The sequence below is a fragment of the Solanum stenotomum genome, chromosome 7 (genome assembly GCF_019186545.1).
Source record: "Solanum stenotomum isolate F172 chromosome 7, ASM1918654v1, whole genome shotgun sequence".
Lineage (NCBI taxonomy): Eukaryota > Viridiplantae > Streptophyta > Magnoliopsida > Solanales > Solanaceae > Solanum > Solanum stenotomum.
The window spans coordinates 15,335,318-15,344,904 of NC_064288.1; positions in this window are offsets into that span (position 1 = coordinate 15,335,318).

A 9,587-nucleotide genomic window follows, 5' to 3' on the forward strand; every position below is an offset into this window, starting at 1 on the left:
AAAAAGGAAACGAAATAAGAAAATAAAACATTTGGATGCGGCTTCGATCGATGAGACTGACCTACGGTCCGTGGATCGACCAATTGTCTGTAGGTCCCTTTGGTAGCTTGATACTTAGAACTTTTCCACAGAGGCTGGAACCTTTAACTTTCAGATACAAATGACGGATGTGCAATACGGACCGTAGGTTGACCTACGGTCTGTGCGTCCCCTTCCGTTGCTCCACACTTAGAATTTTTTATCAGGTGCTGGAACTTCAACTCCAGTGATCATTGATGGATGTGCAGGACGGCCCGTGGGTCGACCTACGCTCCGTCACTCACCTCCGTAGTTCTACACTTAGTCAGACTTCCCTAATGATCATTTCACTCCTACACATGATGGACCGTAACTGGACCTATGGTCCGTAGGTCACCTCTGTGGTTGGCTCCTTCTGCAGAATTTCAGCTGTTATCTCTCTCGACCTCATCCAAGCCTATTTCCTACAAATATAACACAATAAACATTAGTTCTAATACAAAATGGCCCTAGACACACACTCTTAAGTGAAAGATATTAAAAATACCATAAACTAGCGATATATCAGAAGCTTGGAACCCTAGTTCTTACTTTAAGAGAAGACTTGAGAGACAAGAAATCTAATTTGGGGAGGTTCTGAGTGAATGTGGAGTTTTGGGCTAGTAAAATCTCTCTTATCCCACTTAGAATAGGTTAAAATGACTTAATATAGGAATTAAAAGAGTAGGAAAAGATTAAAATAAACCCGACTTAAAACCTAATGGGCCTATTCACGGTAGCCTTGCACGGACCTTACAACACTTCATGATTTGTTGGTTCGTGAGGTGCCCGTGAATGAAAGAGAGTTCTAGGGGTCTAAGGACCGCTCTACGGAAGCTTGTATATTCTGTGGATCAATTCACAGGCAAGCATCCATGAAAGATAGAAGTTTGAACTATGGGCCTTTGGGTTTATGGGGCATTCCACGGTTTGTGGAAGCCTTCAGGGTCTACGAACGATCCCGTGAAACTCTTCCAAATTTACCAATCTTTTGAGCTCTGATATGGGCTTAGGAAATTTTGGGGTGTTACAATATCTCCCCCTTGGGAACAACCATCCTCGAATGAAGTCTAATTCAGCTAAAAAGAGTCGGGAAATATATGCAACCCAATACTGAAAGCTAAACACTGAAAACTGATGGAGTGACTAACTCCAAAAATAAAATAGGAATATTGATTTGATTTCATAATCATCTATGCATACTGAGACATGAGAATACCGGAAGACATGCATCCAAGAGACTACTGAGGAGGAACTATTACCTCAAGCTGAAACTACGCTAGAAGAAAAACGATGGGGATACTTGGACATCACATCTACTTCGGCTTCCCAAGTAGCTCCCTTTATTACTCAACTTACAAATCTGACGATTAAGAATCTCAACTGGGACCATGCTTCGTAAGAGAGACTTTCCTTCACATCGACACTCTCTAAAGGCACAACTGAAGCCGAATCACCTATGTACTTCTTCAACAAAGACACATGAAACATTGGATGCAATAATGCTAATTGTGAAGGCAAACATATAAGACACATTAACAAAATGCCTCATAATCTAGTTAGGGCCTACATAACAGTGATATATTTCCTTTCTTACCAAACCTCATCACTCTCTTCATTGAAGAAATCTTCATATAAACCCAATCATATAGATCAAATTGAAGCTCTCTTCTCCTCACATCTGCATAAGATTTCTGTCTACTCTGGCTTGTTCTGAACTTATCTCTAATAAGTCAAACTTTTTCCATGGCCTCATGAACTGACTTGGTCCCTATCAAAGCCATTTCAACAACTTCAAACCAACCTATATGATATCTACACCTCCTACCATAGAGCGCCTCAAATGGAACCATCTGAATACTAGAGTGATAACTACAAGTATGCAACACGGAGTCAATGCAGACATACCTTGCATCATTCTTTTCCTAGGCCGCGTCTATCTCTATGACACAGAGTAGAATCGGACTCTATTGGTCTGTTCATATTAAAAGGTGAAATTTTCTCTCCCAGCTTCGTGATACAGAGTCAACATAGAGCGAGGTAATCTTTTCTCAAACTTTCTTTTAGCATTACCATTTTCTTATTTTCTCATTTCTAAGACTCGACTTCACCTTCTATACATTTCATCTCCATTTAGGTGTCCATTCCACACAATTTTCCTCCCACAAATACCTAATCACATCGGTTAGCAACCTAACATAACATGACCAATCACAAGTGGACATGGCATATTTTATTCTTGAATTTAGCTATACTATGGGTTTCACCTGGATTTTAAGCATACAAATACGCCCACGATCACCTACATAGCTGACTGGTGCCAAATGAACTGGTTCCTTAGAAAAGGATCCACTGGAACTACCACCCTTCTTGGCTTTCTTTTCTGCAGACTTAGCAAAAAACTACTATTTCACACCTTATATCAGAACAAACCATCTGTAGAGTCACACATTCAGACCCTCAATAAAGTATCTATTCCTATCCTCTTCTATGGATAGTAGTTTTAGAGCATATCAGGATAAAGAGTGAAAATGAGCCTCATAAGCTGTGACAAAAAGACTCTCTTACTCAATATTAGAGAACTCATCACGTCGTTGGTCTCGAAGAGCATTACAAATGTTTTTATATCATTCTGTAAGACTCTACTAGATATGTTTTAGTACAACGAGATCGATGAATATAAAGCTCTAATGTCATCTTTGTCACGATTCAAACTACCATGACTAACACCCATACCAACTTCTCTGTGGATGAACCAATTCAACATCCTACTCATACATCATCTAATAATTCTAGACAAAATATGAAGGAAAAACAAAGATAATTCCAAGTCTCAAAACAAATCAATAAAATAACAGAAGTCTAAATTATTACTATCCCAGAATCTCAAAGTCGTCGTACTAAAACATCTTACTTAAAAGTCTAAGAGTAGAAATAACTAACTAACAAATAATAGTCTTAATGTCTAGAAAGAAACACATAATAATAAAGAAGATATGCAACAACCCGGACATAAATAACTCACCCCTTAGATATGAAAATAACGCTACAAAACATTGAGTCTCGTAAATGCTTATAGATCACATTTTGCACTAAAAAAAGTGCAGGAGTAGCATCAATACAAATACTATACACTACTAGGCATCTGATTAAGATTAGTAACGAATATATAATCACAGTCATAAAGTAAGTAGACATGAATCACATAGTCAACACATAAATTACAAGTCAAAGTTATCTCAAGTCACTAACATATTTGTGTGTAACTATAAAGGGTCTAGTCTTGACCATCTAGTCATTGACCTTCAAGGAACCGTAAGTATCCATGTACTGTACCAGCATGATAAACAATTCAATCACACACATAACCACTCATTCATATTATCACATCAAATTCAATTCACTCATCATTCGAATAGTACATATATTCTAATTGTATCTACATATTTTAATATGTTGGCCTCTCTAGTTACCTCTAAGATAATACAATAAGTATAGAATATTCACAAGTTTATATTTTATAAAATCACTCAAAATAGATAGCTAAAAAGTTTACATGCTCATTCATCCCATCAACACTTAATTCAATCATAAATCATATCAACTATGTATGAAGACCAATTTACTTTCTCAAATGAAGATCTTGGATATTCAAACCTACCTAATTATATTTTTTAAGAGGTCTAACTAATTATTTAAAGATTATTTCATCAAACATGAGGTTTTCATGATCAACTCAATCTTATTCCTGGAATTTTAGCTCCATCAACCTCTCTTAAGAAGTTCATATGCTCAAAGAACCCATTTTATGAGATTTTTAGATTCTCCATTACCGTAGTGAGTGGATAGGTTTATGCTAAAAGATATAATTTAATGAACTAAAATTAAAATAATGCATAATTATAATTTTTCTATATTCTACTCAATAATTAAATAACCCTAGGGTTCAAGCCATAAAGTTTCGCAAAGAACTCACTCTTCAATTTTGTGAAGAAAGTAATTAAAAAAGGGAAAGATGGATTGGAAGAAATTACGTCAAGAGAGACAAGTCCTAAGTCTAGAAAACGTTGCTCCTCAGGTTCTTTGATAGAATATTCTAAGTTATGATCAAAATTGGGTAAAAACTAACTTAAAAAGTTGAGGAACTGTTTCCCAACCTTCGCTCTTGCCATTAAATCCTTCTCTATAGAGAAGTCACGTGACGTCACTGCCTTCATTATGACAAAGCCTCCCTTCGCAATTCCTCGTATATAGATTGAAATCCATATATATATAAAATGAGCAAGATGTAAAGATCTTACATAACAGAAACATAGTCATGTTGCTAGTTTGAATAGCTACCTTTTGAACTGAATGGAGTTGTTTTCTTGTTCCTTCTGCAATTTCTCAACATCTAATTTTCCAAAGATCATATAAGCACTTGTCCCCTCGAATAAATTATGAAGCAAGTTTAAGCAACTGAAATGTTGACGAACAAGCTAAAGAACACGATAAATCCATTTCTTGTTCTTTAAGTTGTTTCAATATTTTTTATTTATACATGTCACAATTCTATTTTTCCTTGTAAAAAATTGAGAAATATATTGATATACAAGTTCAATTGATATTTTTTTTAATGATGCTTTTATGCTTTATAATTAACTATGAAATTATATATAAATATTGATTATTCCATATGTCTTTATATATAAGTGCACGTGAACATATGAAACACTTATAACGATCAGGTTTATTGCTGAAATATGGAAGTTTTTATGACTGAAATGATAATCTGCGAATGAAATATTTGGTCTCTAAAATGAGGTTTAACGATCAAATTATTTCTTGTCACTAACTGATCTTTAATGATCGGGTTGAGAATCAGGTTGTTAACTTTTAACGTCAAAGCTTTTAGGGATTGGTGACGATCAATTTTTTTGGTCGTTATTAATCTATAACGATTAGATTTGAACTTATAACGCCTAGATTTTTTCTCACTAAAAGACAATTTGCTCGTAGTATAATGTGAGTTTGAGTAATGTAATGTGTGATAAATTGATATTTGTTGTTCTTATTGACTTTTATAATGTGTTGCGTGAAAATAACTTTAGTTGACCTATGATGCCTACCAGTATGTATGTTGTACTATTACTAGTACTCTTGTTACACTTTTTGTGGGGTGTAAGTATCTTTTAGGCTGTTTAAAAGTGTGGGGATGGTGTACACTAATCACCTGCTTTCGCCTACTTTTTTCTCCAGTGAAAGTTGTGTTTGTTATTTTCTGTCAGTACAATGTATCGAAGCTCCTACACATATTTAGACTAGGTCCTTGAGAAATGTTGAAATATTTTTGTAAATAAAAACAAGTATGGTATAAAATAAAGTATTAGAAATTAAATAACAAAGAAATGGAGGGAAAGAGTAGTAATGTTTTTCTTTCAATCTTTCAATGCATGTGTGTCTACATATGAGATGAGTATATATAGAAATTAAGTATATCTCTAATCTGTCAAAGTCGTGAAGAAAATCTCTTAAAGTCATGATTAAATCCCTTAAAGTCATGCTTAAATCCCTTAAAGTCATGAAGTGTGGATTTGCTACATGGAATCCACATTTCATTATTTACAACACTCCCCCTTGGATGTCCATGTACAAAATAAAATCTAGAAAAAGAAAATAGAGTGTACATAGTTATTCTTAATACGCATTGTTTGTTGCCTCGTTAAAAACCTTATCAAGAAAAAAACCAGTAGGACAAAAATCTTGATTAAGAAAAAAAGAGTGCAGTGCATATTTACTCCCCCTGATGAAAACATCATTTAATATCTCAAAGACAACGCATTCTAATTTTGTATCTCAATTTCTCAAAGGTTGAAGTTGGCAATGCCTTAGTAAACATATCTGCTTATCACTTGAGAGAACTTGTTGAACATCTATATCACCCTTCTTTTGAAGATCATGAGTGAAAAATAATTTTGGTGAAATATGTTTTGTTCTATCTCCTTTAATGTATCCCCCCTTTAGTTGAGCTATACATGCAACATTGTCTTCATACAATATTGTTGGTGTGTGTTGAGTTATTGATCTCAACCAAATGCATTATCGACTTGCTTCATGAATGACTATTAACTCTGCATGATTTGAAGAAGTAGCAATCATAGTTTGTTTTGTTGAACGCCATGATATAGATGTACCACCACATGTAAATAATTAAATAGCCAGTCTGCGATCGACCTTTATGGGGATCAGACAAATATCCTGCATCTGCATAACCAATCAATTGTGACTTTGATTCATTTGAGTAAAATAATCCTATATCAATAGTCCCTCAGAGGTATCTGAATATATGTTTAATCTTATTCCAATGTCTTCGTGTTGGATAAGAATTAAACCTTGCTAACAAACTTACCGAGAAAGCTATATCTGGTCTAGAATTATTAGCAAGATACATTAATGCACCAATTGCACTAAGATATGGTATTTCAGCACCAAGAAGTTCTCCTTCATTTTCATGAGATCGAAATGGATCTTTATTAATGTCAAGAGATCTCACAATCATCGGACTACTCAATGGGTATGGTTTATCCATGTAAAATCTCTTTAATATATTCTCAGTATATATTTATTGATGAACAAATATCCCATTTTCAAAATGTTCAATTTGTTGTCCAAGACAAAATTTTGTCTTTCCAAGGTCTTTCATTTCAAATTCATTTTTTAGACATATTAATGCCTTCGAAAGCTCCTCGAGAGTCCCATTGATATTCAAATCATCAACATATACAACTATTATGACAAATTCAGATCCAGACCTTTTCATGAAGACACAAGGACAAACTGGATCATTTTTAAATTCCTCTTTTCGCAAATATTCACTAAGGCGATTATAGCACATTCGCCCAGACTGTTTCAATCCGTATAAGGATTTATGAAGCTTTATTGAAACAATTTTTCGAGAATCATGGTATGCTTCAGACACTTTGAATCCTTTAGGAATTTTCATAAAAATATTGTGGTCCAATGAGCCATATAAATAGGCAGTGACCATGTCCATTTGGTGCATTTTAAGATTTTCATGAACTGCCAAGTTCATTAAATATCTGAAGGTAATTGCATCTACCACAGGAGAATATGTTTCTACATAGTCAATGCCAGGCCTTTGCGAAAATCTCTGAGCCAAAAGTCGTACTTTATATCTTACGACTTCACTTTTTTCATTTTATTTTCGAACAAAAATCCATTTGAACCCCACTGGCTTGACACCTTCAGGTGTTCAGATTATTGATCCGGAAATTTTACGTTTTTCTAGTGAAAGTCAACTCTGTTTGAATTGCATCCTTTCATTTTTGGCCTATCATTTCTCCATCTATATTCATCAACAAATTTTGGTTCATGATCCTCATCTTGTTACATTTTTTCAGTAGCAACATTATAAGAAAAAATGTTATCAACCACGACATCATTTCGGTTCCACCTTTTTCCAGTCGAGACATAACTTATTGAGATCTCTTCATTTTCATTATTTTTAGATATCTCAACATTTTCTGTTGTCTCATCATTTGTTATATCTTGAGGCTCTCCTTGAGCACTCGCTTTCATATTATGATCGTTTTCTCTTTTTCTTTTTCGAGGATTTTTATCCTTAGAACCAATTGGTCTACCACGTTTCAGACGTGGTCTAGACTCATTTGCATCAACAGTTTATTCTATCGGAATATCAACTCGAACTGGAGCATTTGGAGCTGGAACATGAAATTTAGTAACCCTTGAAAGGTTAGTAAATGCATCTGGCAATTGATTTGCAATATTTTGCAAATAAATCATCTTTTGAACCTCTTGTTCGCATTGATTTGTACGAGGAACTAAATGAGATAGTGATATTGCATTCCAATCTATCTCATTTTTCAATTGCTTATGTTTTACCCCTAATATTGGGTATTCAGATTCATCAAAATGACAATCAGCAAATCTTGTTGTAAATAAATCTCCAGTCATAGGTTCCAAATATTTTATAATAGAAGGACATTCATACCCAACATATATACCTAACCTTTTTTGGGGACTCATCTTTGTGCGTTGCGGTGGAGCAATTGGAACATATACCGCACATCCAAAAAATTTAAGATGTGAAATATTTGGATCCTTTCCAAAAGCCAACTGTAATGGGGAGAAATCATGAAAATTGGTTGGCCTTATGCTCACAAGTGATGCTGCATGAAAAATAACATGCCCCTATAGAGAAAGTTTTATCCTCATTAGTAATGGTCTAGCTATAAACTGAAGACATTTAATCAATGATTCTGCTAGACCATTTTGAGTATGAACATGAGCAACCGGATGTTCAACTGTTATTCCAATGGACATACAATAATCATTAAAGGATTGAGATGTAAATTCATCAGCATTATCAAGACGATCGGTCTTTATAGTATAATCTGGAAATTTTGCTCTCAACCTTATAATTTGACCAACAATCTCGCAAAAGTCATGTTGCGAGTTGATAATAAGCACACATGTGATCATCTAGCAAGACCATATAATATTTAAATGGTCCACATGAAGGGTGAATTGGTCCACATATATCACCTTGTATACGTTCCAGAAATGTAGGGGATTCAATCCCAACCTTAGTTGCTGATGGTTTAATAATCAGTTTTCATTGGGAACAAGCAACACAAGTGAGTTCTTTAGATTGAAGAATTTTCTGATTCTTCAAAGTGTGCCCATATGAATTCTCAATAATTTTATGCATCATATTATAATCGGGATGGCTCAACCGGTCATGCCAAATGATGAAATCATTATGATTAATAAACCTTTTATTCAGCATGACATGTGATTCAACCACATCAATACTTGTGTGGTACAACCCAGAAGAAAGTACATATAATTTTTCATGCACAAATCTTTTTCCTTCTTTTATTGTAGTAATATAAAGGTATTCAATATTTCCTTCATTAGCAGCCTCAATATGATTGTCATTTTGTCGAATAACCTTAAAACTTAACAAGTTTCTTTGAGACTTACTACAATACAAAGCATTATTAATGGTCAATATTGTTCCCCCGGGTAGTAATAATGATGCTCTCCCAGAGCCCTCAATTATTTTTGTACTACCGGATATTGTATTAGCATTGGCTCCTTTCATAATTAAATGAGAGAAATATTTCTTTTCTCTTAATATAGTGTGAGTTGTAGCACTATCCAGAAGGCATATATCTCCATTACTCATCTTGGATCCAATTAAAGACTGAGAAATTTTATTTATCATATAAGAGACTTCGTGCTGATAACGTGTTATAAAATAAAGTACACTACTAAAAAAACTGTGAATACCGACCTAGAAATACCGACCTCCGGAGGTCGGTATTCCTTGAAATACCGACCTAAAACCGACATCCCAGCTTAGGTCGGAAAAAGCTTGGTCGCTATTCAATACCGACCTCTGGAGGTCGGTATTTACTGACCTCTCGAGGTCGGTTTTTATTTTATGTCGGAATATTCATTTTTTTAAATTCCGACCACTGGAGGTCGGTATTTTTATTTTTGTA